The 17,464-nt window shown below is 32.0% G+C and overlaps 1 long non-coding RNA gene and 1 other non-coding gene across 2 annotated transcripts; both read right to left on the bottom strand.

Moving 5' to 3' along the window:
- Nucleotides 1-2,979: 2,979 nt before the first annotated feature.
- On the bottom strand, nt 2,980-5,937 carry LOC131612946 (uncharacterized). The gene is made up of 7 exons (XR_009287511.1): nt 5,601-5,937; nt 5,410-5,509; nt 4,725-4,883; nt 4,117-4,438; nt 3,926-4,035; nt 3,585-3,817; nt 2,980-3,488 (listed from the first exon to the last, which is right to left on the bottom strand). It is a non-coding gene; the product is annotated as an uncharacterized LOC131612946 (long non-coding RNA).
- A 5,001-nt stretch (nt 5,938-10,938) lies between these two features.
- TRNAI-UAU (transfer RNA isoleucine (anticodon UAU)) lies at nt 10,939-11,012 on the bottom strand. The gene has a single exon. It is a non-coding gene; the product is annotated as a tRNA-Ile (tRNA).
- Between the last annotated feature and the right edge of the window lie 6,452 nt (nt 11,013-17,464).

The following is a 17,464-nucleotide window of genomic DNA, read 5'->3' as shown; positions in this document are numbered from 1 at the left end:
AAGAAAAAGAAAAAGAGGAAATAGATGACCCCATGGTAATAGAGGTGGATCTGGAAATAAGAGAGAATCCAAAAGAGCCAGAAGTTGTGGTACCACCGGTTAAACCAATTGAAGAGAAAAATAAGAAAGACGCTGAACCGGTGATAAAACTACCTTTCCCCTCCAGAGTGACAAAGAAGGTTTCAAGAGAGAAAGACTTTGAGAATTTTACGAAATTGTTCAAAAAGTTAGAGGTAAATCTACCATTCTTTGAAGCACTTGAACACATGCCTTTGTATAAAAAATTTATGAAGGAGGTGTTGGCGAAAAAGAGATCATTAGGAGGAGAGCCAAAAATTGCAACCGAGAAGTGCGGTATAGTCTCGACAGCAAGAAAGATCCCGATAAAGAGGAAAGACCCTGGGGCGGTGGCGATACCATGCACTATCAAGAATATAGCATTTAAAAAGGTACTCCTCGATTCTGGGTCTAGTGTGAGTTTAATGCCTTTGTCCATTTTCAAAAAGCTTGAATTAGAAAAGATTAGTGAAAGTAAGACACAGTTAAGGTTCGCTGATCACACCGTCAAGAAATCCTATGGGGTAGCTGAAGATGTACTAGTGGAAGTTGATAAGTTTGTATTCCCTGTTGACTTCCACATCATGGATATTCCGGAAGACGAAGAAACTCCTATCCTTTTTGGGAGACCATTTTTGTCGACAGGCCGCTGCAACCTCGACATTGAAAAAGGGACACTAACGCTAAAATCATTTGATGAAGAAGTAACCTTGAAGATGTTAGGAGTTAAGAAAAATAGGGCAGGTATGAATGAGAAAACTTCAGCTGGTATGACAGAAGATGAAAAAGAAGACAAAAATCCTAAAAATCTCCAAGAAAAAGTGTCAAGCATAGCCTCTCGGGTGGAACCAACTTATGTAGCTGTCAAAAGTCATAAGAAAGCTAAGGAAGTCAAGAAGAATGTGGGAAGCAAATTGAAGAAAGAAGTTAGCCACGCTTTTCATCTTCATGAGTTCGTGGTTGCAAAAGTGACAAGCAACAAGGTGTGGAAAAGGAAATACCCTCCATAATAAAGGGTAATGGACCGTCGAGCTATGCGACGTTAAACGAAGCGCTTCGTGGGAGGCAACCCACGGTTTTAATAATTAATTTCTCTGTTTGTTTATTTTATTTTCAGGAAATAAAAGGGGACGTCTCTGGTGAAAGCTTGGAAGTGATCATTAGAGTGCATTACCCTCTGTGAGTCACCTCTCTCAGGCTCGTTCTGAAACATTGAGGCCAATGTTTAGTTCAAAATTTTATATATATTTCAAAAAAATTTCATAATTTTTTTTGAAATAATTTTTTTAAAAAAAATTGTAATTTTAACTTTGTTTTAATATTTAATAATATATCTTTATGTTATTTGATGTCAAAATTAATTAATTAAAAAAAGTAATTAAATTTATTTTAATATTTCAAAAAAAAATTATAATTTTTTTGAAAATAAAGAAAAATCGATTTTTCTAAAATTAAAACAAACGGGTCTAATGACAGGTTAACAATGTTCCAACAATCAACTACAAATATTTAATAAGAGTGAGACTCCAAATAAATCTGAGATCTAGACCCTGATAATCGCACCATAGTGAATATCAAATATAAGGTCTGCTATTTGATTATAACTACTATTTAATTTTTTGAATTATATTTTTTAAAGGTGAATAAAGTAACTTAATCTATATATATTAATTGAGTCAAATAAATGTAAGTTTTTAATTTAAAATTCAATCTTTAGCGACGATTTTTTTATTTTCTTCTATTTCATTTTGAACCTTGGTTTTTTTCACAGATCATTATCTTTGAGTTTTTTATTGTTAACTTCGAGCTCATCCACTATTTCATGTGATTATCAAAAATAACCACCGAGCTTTTAGAGTTGGTATCTTCATATTCCAATACCGTGTTAGACTTTCAACACCAACACATGGCTCTATCTTAAGTAAAAGTAAGGAAAAGTATATGGAATGTAAGTTCAGTCAAAGGAGAAGCATTTCTAACATAGAGGAGAAAGTTAGAGACATGTCATTCCATAATTTGCATAGGTTAAATATCTCGGGGGTGGTAATACATAATAATGGAGAAATAGAAAGGAATATAAATCATCAAATTCAATATGGGTGGATGAAATGGAGAAGGGCCTCAAGGATTTTATGTGAGACAAAAGTACTGCTCAAATTGAAGGAAATTTTTTATCAGTCTGTGATAAGACATGTGTTGGATGTGTTATAAGACTAGATAATATAAGACTAAAAATGAAAATATTAGAGAAAGTATTGGGGTAGAACCTTAGGTTCTGTGTCAAGGACAAAAGATTATATGCAGAGGAGTCAAACAACTAGAGGTGGAGAAAGACCTAGAAAAACTATAAAATAGGTTATTAAGAAAGATCTCAACACTAGTGCAGAAAGTACTTTTTACATCGGGCGAAAAGTACTTTTTACATCGGGCCTAGACCCGATGTAAAGCCAGGCGATGTAATAAGTCAGAGACATTTTACATCGGGTCAAGGCCCGATGTGAAAAATTAACATACCACATCGGTTGAATTCAGATGTCTGATGTGAAAAATAATGCAATTTTTTATAAAAAAATTATACGCCATATTTTACATCGGTTGTCTTGTCCGCCCGATGTAATAGATAGTTTTTACATCGGTTTTCCATTTTGCCCGATGTAATAGATAAGTTTATACACCGGTTTTCCATTTTGCCCGAGGTAATATGTTTTTAACTTTTAAGTGTATAATAGCTATTTTTCCTATTTTAACCTGTAATTTTTTTTTACTACCAAAGTTAAGTCTCTATTTTGCACATTTTTCCCACAGCACACATACCACATTTAGGTCACTATTTTCATATTTTTCTAATTTGCGAAGGATATAATTTCATTGCACCAAATATCTAGGATGCACATATATATTCTTCAATATAAAAAATTGATTAACAAAAGTATTAATCTAGGATACACAAGTATACAAAATTATAAGGAATTTCACATGGTGGACTACAACAACAAAATAAATGAAAACATACAAAAATATTCAACCATTTATAAGTCCTTTCTCACGCTTGAAATACCAACATTTCTCTAAGTGTTCTTGAGGGTCAATGTTAACCAAATCGAAAGCCTTTTCATATGCATCTTCTTTTCATATGCATCTTCAAACGATTTGCAGATAATCGGTGTCTTTGGAAGCACCGTATCAGAATCAGGATATGCATCTTCAAACGATTTGCAGATAATCGGTGTCTTTGGAAGCACCATATCAGAATCAGGCCGGCGTGTGTACTCACAGAAATAAAAAAATTCATCGCCATTTTTGTAATTCGGAGGGCTGATGCCATCAAAAGGATTGAGAGTATCAAAGCTTATAGTTCTTTAAAAACAATCCTCTAACCCAAGTCTATTAAGCACTCTTATCTAATTTCCCACGTCAACATTGGTAAAACTCTGCAAAAAAAAGTAACACATATCACACACAAGCATACTACAAAATAGATAGTTGCTCCAAACCTTCATTATCAAGAAATTATCAAAGAAACTTACCACTTTCCTAAAAGGCGAGCTTTGCAAAATCCCCTTGAGAACGAGGTCCGGTTTCAATAGATTTTACGGAAACCTCCCATAAACAGAACTTTTGAACACAAAATAGTATGTCATATGACAATCTCTTGGTTTTAAATGAATAAGACAAATACCAATATGTATAATAAAGGGTAGACAAATTGAATGAAAAATTACCTATGAAAGTAATCATAGTTAAAGTCATAGCCAATTGCCTAGCAAGAAGAAAAAAAATGACAAATTCATTAAGCATCCCATTTCCTTAAAAAAAGTGTTTTTCGTAGCCTACAATTGATTGAAATGTTGATAAAACAAAATTGTACCATAAGACCGGCCATTGTTGTCCCATAAGTCTTGTATAATGAAGAGCACAACTCAAGAACTTTAGCAGCATCCATTCCAAGATTTTGAAGCATATACACTACGCATTACACTAATTTAAAATAAATAAATACCTAACTTCATACTTGAAAGGCAGTGATAAAAAGTTTAACTTCAGTCATATAGTACTAACCTCAAAGGTGATATGAAATTAAAAATCATTATGAAAAGTCTTCGATAACGTAAATAACTTCAGCTTCTCCCGATGCTCTCTTGAACCAAATTAGTTCTGTCATCAACTCCAGCCTTAATGTTGGTAGAGGTTTCACACTCATCTTTTCTAGCACGGGCGAATAGAGAAGTAGAAATCGGATAAAATCTAATTCATATTTGTAACCAGAGATGTTATTTAATGTCACATGTCGCACTTGGAAGGGAGTGGCTGGCCTTGAAAAGGTGTCTTCCCAGCAATAGGTTTCAAATGCCAAAGGTAGAGCTTCGGCCTCAAACTGTGCCTACATGTAATTGTTTCAAATCCATGTATTAAAGGGGAATGATAGTGTGCAAGTCAGATACAAAGCATTCTATTTAGCAATAACGCAACTCAAATATGCAAGTCTTAGAAAGTAACTTTAAAATCTAAATATTAGACAAATACTCAAAGCAAACACAGTTTGTGATATCTAGAGTTTAATAATCACATAACTAAATAAAAACAAAAACATGGTGTGCAAGTGCAACCACAAATCAGCAAACAAAACAAATCAAAGCAAGGCCAAACTAAACTGAATGAGTACTCACTTGTATTTCTAATTTTTGAAGATTAGGTGAACTTCCGAGTAAGCAAAGAGCCGCCAAAATTTCCTCCAAATTATCAAAGTTTATGCTCAAGGAAAGATAACTTAGATCAATACAAGGGGTAGGAAGCTTTTCCTCCTCATTGTGAAGGTAGCCATCAACCTATGCAGCATACAAGGGATAGTCAGCATGGTAGCAAGTCACGCAACGTAACAATAGCAAGTCACAAAATGACACAAGTACTTAAAATAATTGACAAATTGCAAAATTGTCAAGAACTTTGATAAAAATAGAAGATTACAATTTCCTCGGGATTTAAATCAAGCTACAAGAAGAATAAGATCTCAATATTGACTCAACATCCTGAATCTTCTAGAGAATAAGAAATAATGATAAATATTAAGGAAGACAAGAGCACGAATGCAAGAACAAGAAATGGGTGTATTTCTGTTAAAAGTTGGTTGTAAAATCAGGACTTGTTTCTAGATCCCTAACTCGTTCAACTAGGGATTGAAATCAAGCTACAAGAAGAATAAAAACTCATCCAAAAGAGAAAAACTCATCCAGTTTACACTAACATTGATTATCAATGAAATTGCACATAAAAAACAAGCTAAACCTAAATCCGCAAATAAATAATGAATTCAAAAGTGAGTAAAACAAAACAGCCGCAGAAATTGAATATTACCATCCATAGCTAGAGATATTGTATTATAATCCTTAAAAGTTCTTGTTGCTCTGTTTTGAGATGTTTGGATTAGAATAATCGTGTCTCGATTATCATTATCCTGAGAAAAAAATAATACTCGATTAGCATGAATGAGACCTAATTTGATTGAAAAAAATGAGAGTTGAAGAATCAGGTGAAGGAAATCTTACCATGGCATAAGAAGAATGATGAAGAGGAGGAAGAAGCAACTCTCGGTCTCGCTTGACGTTGGTTTTTCTCGTTTGTGACAACACAACACAATACAACGCTGTGTTTGAATTGAATGAAGAATGAGACATACCCTAATAAGAACCTGTAGAAGAAGGCGGTGGTGACGGCTAAGAAGGTGGATGAGGTTGGGGCGAAGAGGGGAAGGCGAACGGAGGAAGGCGGAGGAGGTCGTGACAGCGAATAGAGTTGTGACGGCGGAATAGGGTTTCGGAAGATAACATAGACGAATTTTGTGTCTGCATATAGAAGGAAATGGGTTTTAGGGAAAATTGGGGAGTAACATTTTCCATCGGTTCTTTAATTGCCCGATATAAAGGCCAACTAATTTTACATTTCCCATCGGTTATTGTCTAGACAGATGTGAAGGCCCACTATGCGTATCATTTATTACATCGGGTATGGCCTAGGCCTAATGTAAAATTCCGCATAACAAAATTTTCATTTATTTACAATTCTGTCACCGTCTTTTTTTTCTTCATTTTATTTACAATACTGCCACTGCGTTATACATTTTTCATTTTTTCATATATTTTCCATATCATTGCAAATAAATACCTGATGTAAAATCTTTTAACAAGTATTTTTCACATCATATATTTTAATACCTGATGTAAATTCCTTTAAACAAATGTCATATTTTTAGTAGTGCAAGATTAAAAATTTGGATAAAAACGTGGTCCTGGATAGAACATTATAGAGGGAGCTGACATCACTTAGTGGGATAAGGCTTGGTCGCTATTTTTGTCAGATTTTCGATACCACTTTACAAACATGAGGTACTTGTTAGATAAACAATTTTTGAAAAAGGTGCCAAGAGACTTGACATTATTAGAGAACCAATTTTTAAAATTTTCTACAATTCCTTTTGGAATATCATAATCTTGAACTAATGTGTTCATATTATACCTATTGATCTTAATAGGGTCTTCATAGATAATTTTGAGGACGTCTCACATTTTCTTAGCAGTGTTGCAGTTAAATACATAATTGTACTCATTAATTCTTAATGCACTGAATATTAAGTACTTGGTTTTTTCACAAATCCATTATTTATGGAATGAGCATGAATAAAAAGACCATACTCAATAACATCCCCAAATTCAAAGGTTTTAGAAAATTTTCCATCAAACGGCGGCGGTTGTCTGGTCATGGGAATACTTCTATTTATAGAAGTGTTTGAATTTATTATTCTACCTCATGAAGTGATTAGTCTTATAATACAAGTAAAACTTTGATATGACTTGTTTACCAAGTGAATTCAAACACAATAAAGAGGGTGAGTTTTGTTATTTGGTTTTTGAAAATGTTTTTGCAAAACAACGGATTTTAGGGTTGGTTGATTTTAAGAAATGAGAAAAAGATGGGATTAAACAACGAAAAATGAATTATGGAAAACTAAAAGAGAGAGAAAGATAAAAATATTGCACCATGATTTATATTAGTTTTGCCTTAAATCACGCAGCCAAATATAGTTCCTAACAAGTTTCCCCTTGAGATTTCCACTAAAAAAACTTGAACTTTTACACTAGGATCGTCCCAACAACCATCCTTACACATAGTTTTTTCACAGGTTTAGCTTGTAACCTCAATGTAAATTATAAAATTTTATGAGAAATAGGTTCTTGATTTTACAATTACAACTCAAAATGATCAGACAATTGAGATACATAACTCTCAATATAAGCCTTTCGTTATCTCAACACTAAAGTAATGTATAGTGAGTAAATTCAATTTCTGCAGTGACAGTAAGAGAAGATAAAAGTGTGAAATAAAAAAATTATTACTTTGGAAGAGTGCACAATAATCCTTTATTTAGGAGGAAAAGTTAGCTCAAAAAGAAAATAATTAATGGGCTTAGGTTGCTCTCTAGTTGATTAGCCTGCAATGCTAATCGATGAGACCTAACAAATAAAGAAACACTTAATCCAAATTCACATTCTAATCAATTAAAAAAGTTCCTAAATGATCAGGTGGCGAGATCACTCATAAATCAATTATATAAAGTTCTAATCAATTAAACATAAAGACTTTTCTTTCCTAATTATTAAGGATTCTTCCTTAATCAATTAGGTAAAGGCCTAAATCATATTGTTAAGATATTTTCAAGCAGATGAAGATCTGTAAATACTTGTGTATGGGTGTGAGTGTTTGTTTGTGTATGTGTGTTTGTTTATTTGTGTATGTGGTGTGTGTGTGTGTGCGTGCACGTGCATGAATGGCATTAGTACCTCAGAAAATAATCTTACTTTACATATAACTGATATTTCATAGCTTCAATTCTTCTTGATGTTGATCTTTTATATTTGAACTCTTTTTTCTCTCAACACTGGAACTTGACCAACTTTGCTATTTGATTACTACTATATTTTATAATGATGATGCTTATGATCAAATTTTCTCTTTTGTCATCATCAGAGTCAAATATAGCTTTATAACCTACACAATACGTAGAACTACATTCTCCCTTTTTTGATGATGACAACGTATTTCTCATAGTGGAGGTAAGCCAGAAAAACTAAGATGAAAAGATTGGAGTTGTTAAATCAACATCAATAATAAAGAGAGTATACTCTACATCCTCTAAGATTATACTTCTCCTCTTTTGATACTGATAGAGTGGTTATTATTATTATTATTCTTAGTATTATTATTATTATTATTATTATTATTATTATTATTATTATTATTGTTATTATTATTATTAGTATTGGGCTTTAATTTTAATTGGGCTTTTAGTTTTATTATCCATTATGGAGGTTATATAATGTAGTGTCTTTGACACATTGAGATATCAATGAAAAGAAATGAAGTTTATTTTTTTAATTAGTTTTATCTTTCTCTTAGTTTTATAGCTTTTCATAGTTTTATTAGGTTTAGGGTTCTAGCTTCCTAACAATTGGTGCTTTCATCCTTGAACTTCAATCCTTCCATGGCAAATTCATACTATCAATCTTTCACTCCTCCATATGAAAGCACCAATTGATAGGAAGATTTTCCTATCAAGACTATAAAATTAGGGTTTCAACAATAAAAGAAAAAGACATTAAAGTAAACTAAGAAAATAGAGATAAAAGGATAAACTTTGATTTCTTTGATTGATTCCAAATGTCTCTATGAGACTACAATATATACTACTCTAAATGGATATTAAACCTAAAAGCCCAACCCCTATTAAAGGCCCAAATACAACTAGAATCCAATAACAATAATAATAATATTGTAAATATTATTATACTCCTCTATCAGATACTATCAAAAAATAGTAAAAAGAAGGAAGAAGAAGAAGAAACAACAAGAAGAAGAAATAAGTAAGTAACACACACACACACACACAATCACACCCACACCCTCACCCACACACAAAAACACACGCAAAACCCCCAATCTCTCCTAATTGATCTTATATATCTAACACATTTTTCTCAAAATAGACAAGTTACAAAACTGAATGTTACAAACGCCTAAACCCCTTGACCGTGTTCACAAAAAATCTTATCCTACTTAACCTAGTGAATCTTGCGAACTTCCTCACTACCCTCCAAAAACAATTTAAAACGAGACTCAATTTTAGAAAATGATACTTGAAGAAGCCTTGAAAAACAAAAGGAAGTCAATTGGAAGAGCGGACATGAAAAATCTATAAATAATAAGACGCTCACTCATAGGAAAATTAAATTTCTTCAACTAGAAATTCTTTTGTGAATCCTATCAAATACTTGATTTCAAAACTAAACTACTTTAGGATTGCCACCAATTGGTAACCCATAATATTTAAATGAGAATTTACCCCACTTATAATATAATAGAAAACACGCTTCATCAAACTAAGAATCATTAACATACAAACTAACAAGAAATCTTTTTTGAAATTTTATCCTTAAACCAAAGACCATTTCAAAATAGCACAAAAAATTCACTAAGAAAATTCGCTTTTAGTGTCCGAATTAGAGAACAAAAAAACTTTAAAATTGGTCACTAAAACATTTTCGACTGATTTAGCGACCATTACTTTTCGGTTGAAAAATACGAGTCGCTAAGCTTTTGTGACGAATTTAGTGACCGAATTTATGACTGATTTTAGAGACCGATTTTAGTGTTCTTTTTCGTAAAATAAAATTAAAACTTGTGATACCTAGGAATCAAACTTGTGTCCTCCATGTATTTTAATAAGAAATTGCCACTACACTCCTTAACATCTATTATTATATTTTATATTTAACCACATGTACATATAATTTTATATAAACATATTATATGTTAAAACAATAAATAAAATGAAAATTTTAGTAAAAATTAAAAATTGAAAAAGAATTAAAATCTTTTTAAAAAAATGGAAAAGAAATAGTAACATAATAAAGAGGATTAAAAATTGAAAAAAAAATATTAGTGACCGAAATTTCGGTCTCTAATTTTTTATACTAAATTAAATTGTATATAAAAACAATTTTTTCGTGATCTAATAGGTAGTCACAAAATTTTGGTCTCTAAATTAGTAGCTGCTTTATTTTAGTGACCAATTTAACGATCTTTTAAAATTGATGGTGATAAGCCATAAAAAAAATACATTACTCCAAAAATAAATTTTAATTCATGAGAGAAGAATAATTATTTATGTATGACATAAAATTATTTGTAGTTTCTTCCTTTAATTAATTATAATTTGTAACACATAAAATTTTAAAAAAGAGAAATACATAACTTAGATGATAGAAGTGAAAGGACATTCATTATCTACTTGCTCTATTTTTTCTTTGTCTAGAATCGCCTACAACATCTAGTGGTAAAAATTTAAAAAATTCGCTTTTAGTGATCGATTGAGTAATCCAATTTTTTTAATATATTTATCGAATTAGTCATTAAAATTTGATATTCATGCATCAAGTGGTTTTAACCTCCTCCCGATCGCAGTTGTGGGGATCGATCGAACCGTGGTTCTCCCTATCAAGTCTAGCGTCAATCACCACTAAACCAACTACTATATGTATGATACCACTAATATAATTAGTAAATATAAATACAGTCTCCTCATTTCTCATTTATTAAATATGATTCTTAGAGTCATGAAAAATAATATTATATATGTTAGAAATACTAAATAATTATAAATTTTAATCCATGTTACTTTTATACATTATGTATATTGTTTTAAAAATAATTGCATAACACTTTTTTATTCTCTTTTATGAGATAAGAAAACTCTAAAGTGGAGTCATGTATTAAAAATCATTTTTGGTCGGAGTCTTACTTATTGTGTGAAAATAAAGCTAAAAATAACAATGGTCCCGGCGGGGCTCGAACCCGCGACCTTCGGCTCATAAGACCAACGCTCTAACCAACTGAGCTACGGGACCTATGTGTTCACATTTAAATTCTATCAATGTAATTCTAGCAACCACTTACATAAAATGAGATCTCAAAATGGACTACATCTCAAAACCAACTATAAATTAAAAAATAATACATATTTGAATTTCAAATTACTCTTTTTGTTATTTTTGTAATTCATATCTATGAGTTATGGTTATATTCAATAAAAACCGGGTTAGATATTAGTTAAAAAGATATGATTAAAATAATTTTTTGTTGTTGAAAATCTAAACTACGATAATATAAGGCATTTATACAAATTCAATACAAAGTAACAGAAACCAGATGATAATAAAGGCCCATAACTGATTTGGCCCAAGACCTACACATTGAGACACCACCCAGGCCGAATAGTATCTATAAAAGGATCTACATTGGGATGAGTATAAGGTTAGAAAATTAGAGAGAGAAAGTTAGTAACAAGGAAGGTAGGATTAAATTGAGTTTGACGTGTCTGCAATTCCATCACCTATAAAGGAATACATCACAATTACGATTGAGTTGAGCTCTAAAGACTACAGGATAAGCGCTAGAGGACAAAAGTCTGAAAAAGTTGTTGCAAGTACTGCCACAGGCCGTCTAGAAGTTATTGTAGGTCCTTACCAAATTGTGTTGTCTCCTCAAGGCATTCCATATTCGTTGGGCTAAAACTATTTCTTAGACAAGAACCATTAATAATCATAAGGCCCAAGACCCAATCATTAAGACACCACCCAAGCTGAAGAATGCATATAAAAGGAACTGCATTGGTATGAGTAGAAGGTTCAAAATTTTAGAGAGAGAAAGTAACAAGGAAGGAAGGAATAACAAGAGTCACATGTCTCTACAGTCCCATCACCTCTAAAGGAATACATCACAATTTGATGTGACATTAGATGCCTCTTTCTGGCTAAAGGCTGCAAGTAGTTGAAGTGTAACTCCCAGGTTTATTATTTATTTATTTTTATTTAGAAAATTCCTACTTAGTACATTATTATGTTATATTTACTTTGCCTATCACGAGCTAAACTCCTTGTCTTTTGTCAATGTTAAGTTTAATGATATAGTAATCTTTTGTCTAACATGAAATGTTATTAGTGATATATTTTGTCCTAAGCATTTCCGTTATATATTTATTTCTTTGGATGATTGTATTAGAAATAGATAACCATTTATTAGTATGGAGGAATTCTCTAATAAATGGAAATCATGAGGAATATGGATAAAAATGCAAATAAGAATACTTCGCCACTTTAGTTACTTTAGGGATAAAGAGCTAGAGCCATAGGGCAATGTATAACATATAAAAGAAATGCAAGAATGATACTGTGAGGCTTAAGAATGGACTCCATAGTGAATTAATGCACATACTTTTACATTGTTGGTATACATCACTAGGTCGCGTTCTGGTATCATTTGCCACAACAAATCATATCATAATAATACATAAGGTTAAATCATCAAATTGATCATTGCTCAACATATTGTTCCATTATGTTTAAAATCTTTAGAACTTAATTGTTATTTCTTACACATAACCAAGTTATAACCATCAATTATTTAATATTTTTGCTCATGTTCTTTTCATAATTTCTTGGATTAAGAATAAATATATGTTAGTAGAATTTATGTGGGATTGATACTTTTAGTTTTAACACTTGCTACTAATTTTAACTGTGTATACTTGCACATAGAAAATAGCCAACAAGTTTTTAATGCAATTTCTAGAGATTGTGTCATTAACACTTTGTTTTTCATTGAAATTGTAAAACAGTTGCATTTGAGCTTTTGACATTTTCTATTTTCTCATGTCACGACAAATGCGTGGTTGTTGAATGCGCTTGTTGCTAACCGCTGAGCCATGAATTTTTTTCCAGAATTTTAAGGAGATATCAAGTTTCCAATCAATCCATGGGAACTCATATTCCCGCTCCATTATTTGAAGAACTTGTAGATCCTTAACAAGAAAAAGAAGAAAAAGACATGGCACAAACATATATCACCAAAATTGTCAACGATAGGGCTTTAAGTATTATAGACTATGTTGTTTTTTACCCTAATGTCTTAAGTATTGGTATTATAAGACCATTTATCATTATGGATTTGTTTGATTTCAAGCCAATGATGTTTCAGATGCTACAAGCTATATGCCAGTACTTAGGTGCTGTAACAAATGACCCACACATATATTTAAGGAAATTCCTTGAAATTGATAGTAAATTTAAGATTCCTTGAGTAATTGATGATTATATTTGGCGAATAATGTTTCTATACTCTGTAAGGGATATATATAAAAGTGGGCTCCATTCCTTGGAACCTAATTCCATTGCCACATGGAATGATTTGGCTGAGAAAATTTTAGCCAAATATTTTCATCTCATGAAAAATAAGGAATGGAATTACCTCATATAGATAAGGATAATATGAATCATTGTTTGATGCTTGGGAAAGATTTAAAAATATTCTAAGACAATACCCCCAATATGGAATTCCAACCTCCTTACACTTGGAAACATTTTGCAATGGTGTTATGCCATCATCAAGAAAATGATAGATGCATCCTCTAATGTTTCCTTATTTTCTAATTCCTATACTAAAGTTTATGATTTTATTGAAAGCATTACTACCAACACCTACGAGTGACCAGTTATTAGAGCTCCATCTACCATTGTTCAAAAGAAACTAGATGGTGTTCGTGAAGTCATTGAGATTACAACACTTGCTGCTCAGGTGGATAAAATTCACCTAATGATAAAGGCCATGATGGATGAACCATCCAAATTTCACATGGAGTAACCCTCACAATCAAATAAACCTCAAGCACAACTAATCCCTCTTTGTTTTTAGAACCTAATGAAAATGGGGCAACTAATTAAAATAACCCGTTGGAATCAATTTTGAAGTCCTGCATGCAAGAAACAAATAATCAATTTCAGGCCCAAGGAGTGTGTATAAAGAAATTGGAAACCCAAATGGGGCAGATTGCTATTGCATTAAGTTCAAGAATCATAAAAGCGATGCCTATCACTATTGAGTCACCCGCCTTTATCTCAGGTACCAAAATTATTGTAACATGCAAGGTTATCTCACTAAGAAGTTGAAAATAATATGAAGGACCAAGTCAAGAAGATCAAGATCAAAACCTACAAGGGAAAAACAAGATTACCCACTGAGACATGAAGGGAAGATAATTCTACAATTGAGAAAGAACCTCCCTAGGTGGAATAAGAAAGTAAAGAAAGGCAATAGTTTGCCCTAAACAAGAACAAAACTAATGGCACAAAACCTACTACTATAGAAGTGTTTTCTAACATGCCAAAATCCATCACAACAAAAATATTTGTGTAATAGAGAGAACCCATCTGGAATTTAATGGAGATTTTGAAACAACTCCACACTAACATCCCTTTGATTGATGCCATTCAACAAATGTCAAGTATTTCAAATTCATGAAATATGTGATAACAAAGATGAAATGAACGGGAGAGTTTGATACTATAGCATTAACTAAGAGTACAATCATCTTGTGCAAGAGAAATTACCTCAAAAACTGAAGGATAGAGGAAACTTCTCAATATTTTGTAATATTGAAGAAACCTTATGTGGGAGAGCCTTATGCTGTTTGAGAGATAGAATTAATATTTTTCCCTATCCATATTTAACAAGCATGGCATTGGAGATTCCACAACAACAACCATCACACTTAAACTAGCTGATAAAACGATATGTTATCTTCTAAGGAAAATTGAAGATGTCCTGGTAGTATTATATAAAATTATGTTCCCTGCTAATTTCATCATTATGCATTTTAATACTAAGTAGGGTACATACAATATGCTGGGGAGACCTTTTCATGCAATGGGGAAACCACTTATTGATGTGGATAAAGTATAAATCACCATGAGAGTCAATGGAAAACACTTAGTTTTTAATGTCTTAAATGCTTTAAAATATCCAAAAGAATTTAAGGTTCAATGAAACACAGAAAGGGGGATTGAATCAGGTTTCAAGATTAAAAGCTTTTTTGAACAACCAAACACAAACTAAAAAATAGTAAATGGATAAAGAACACAAGATTTTATCCTGGTTCACCGTTAACTAGGATACCTCCAGTCCACCCTACCTAGGTGATTTTACCTTATCAACAAAGACTTAATCCATTAATCAAATTCCCTTTAATTAAAACCTTAATGAATACCCATCAAAGACTTCTCGAGGATCCTGACTAAACCCTTAGTCCCCTAAGGAATATTAACCAACCTGGGCATAGTTGTTGGTTTGTCTTAGTTGAATTGTAACATTCAACATTCTATAGGATTATTGAAGTTGATAATTTGGGATTAGTGTATGAGATAAAGTGAGAGGGGTTCTCATATTTAGGGGAGTCCTAAATAAAATTTCACTGGGTAGTGTCAGAAAGAGGCATTGAACACGGGGTTGGTGTTAATAAAAAACTCAGTTTACTAATCTACTAACAATAATTTCCTTTCTTGGGTAGAGTTCCCTTTAGACCTAGGTGTTGTTTGCACCTAAATGGGTTATCAATATCTGGATTTATTTACTTTTTTTACATTGAACCGGTATTGTTGTCCATATGTGTCTTGAATCTGGTTAAACATGTTGGACCAATTGTTCTAAAATCGTGTTCAAGATATGTCTCCTCAGGAACACAATTTCAGAAGCAATTCAAGAACATGAGTTGTGGTAAGATATTCACCATATTATGCGATATTTTAGTTTGCTTCTAAAGTTGATAGTCTCCACATATTTTCCCTTCTTCAATCTTAATATTAGGTATGCCAACATTAACCTTCCTCATACTTCTTAGATTCAAGTGACAAAGCTTCTTGTGCCACAACTTAAGTTCGTCAACTTTACAAATTAGACAAGATTAAATTTGATTATTAGAATAAGTTGACCACATGTAACAGTTGTGAGTGCGGCTATCACCCTTCACGATTTAAGTGTGTTGTTTAAATAGAGTTTTTTAATCCACTTTACATAGAGTTTTTAAAGATTCATAAAGAACATCATCGAATAGTTCATCTTCAACACTTTTAGGCTCATTTTACTGAAGATAAGTATTAGCAATAGGAAATTCGAATTCCCTTCTTTGTCAGCCGCATCATCCGAAAAAGTGGCATCATAGTTTTTTCTTTGTTTTCTAAAAAAATCCCAAATTCTTTACATTCAACTTGAAAATGCCCAAATTCTTCACATTCACAAGATTGCATTACTATATAAATCATATTTCACATCAGTTTAAAAAAGGTTTTTACCATGGCTAGAAGGTCGAGGTAAGGTAGGGTATCATGGAAAATGTGCTACTTTTCTTCTCGGGCCACTACTAACTGAAGTGAAAAATGACATTGATCATGAGTTTGATTCCCAACAAAAACCTTTTCAAAATGGCGCGTTGGAATGAGAAGTAACTTTTCCCTTGGTTAGAATGACTTTTCCCATTGGTTGAGACTTTTAACCGAGGAGATAGATGTGAGGGGATCACTTTTCCACTCAGTTGAAAATTTTACTGAGAGGAAATCTAATGCTTCTTATGTAACTACTATGTTTCTACAAATTTTGGACTAAACGAAATTTATTTTGAAGCATAAACATTTATTTATTTTATTAATATATTTATTTCATTAAAACCTAACCATTTGTTCAACAAAGAAGAAATTTCATCATCTAGACAAAATATTGAAACCCATAAAGAAAATGGTGAATGGTAAAAAATCAAAAAGGAATCAACATACTATGTTGTTTCCTTTTTAATTTTTTTTACCATTCACCATTTTTTGTGTTGCAATATCTTCTCAAGATGATACAATTTATTTTTAGTTATACAAACAATTATGATTTTCTGAAAAAGATAACTTAATAATAAAAACAAATGCATATGATTCAAATTCAATTTCCCTGATTCATTATTGATTTGTCGAGCAATTTCATTTCGTTCAGCCTAACATGTCAATAGCACAATAGAGAGACAAAAGATACAGCCTATAGAAAGGCACAGTTAACTCCCTGAAAATTATAAGAAAAATTATCTATATATCATCTTGAGGAATACAAAAATATAACATATTACCTTATCATTTAACCATGTCAATTCCCTTATGAGATCTTGAATTATTTTTTTCACAATGAACTTGTGCAAAACTAATTACCCTGTACTTTGTGACTCAAGGCCAGTCCATGCCACCAACTTATAATATTGAACAAGTGAATAAAATATTATGCAAATATGATTTCATAAAAAAGTTGCACATAAACTATTAAAAAAGACAACTATAAAAGGACTTGAGTCTTCTCCTTGTTGGGGATCAGGGCCGTCTTTGAGGGCGTGCAAGACAGGCTACCGTACGGGGCCTCAAAATTTTCTCATTTAAATCATGGTTAGATAGGGCCTCATAAAATATTAATTATTGTTAAACCTTTGAAAAATAGGGCCTCT

Source organism: Vicia villosa, linkage group LG6 (genome assembly GCF_029867415.1).
Source record: "Vicia villosa cultivar HV-30 ecotype Madison, WI linkage group LG6, Vvil1.0, whole genome shotgun sequence".
Taxonomy (NCBI): Eukaryota; Viridiplantae; Streptophyta; class Magnoliopsida; order Fabales; family Fabaceae; genus Vicia; species Vicia villosa.
This window is presented reverse-complemented; position numbering and strand designations above follow the sequence as displayed.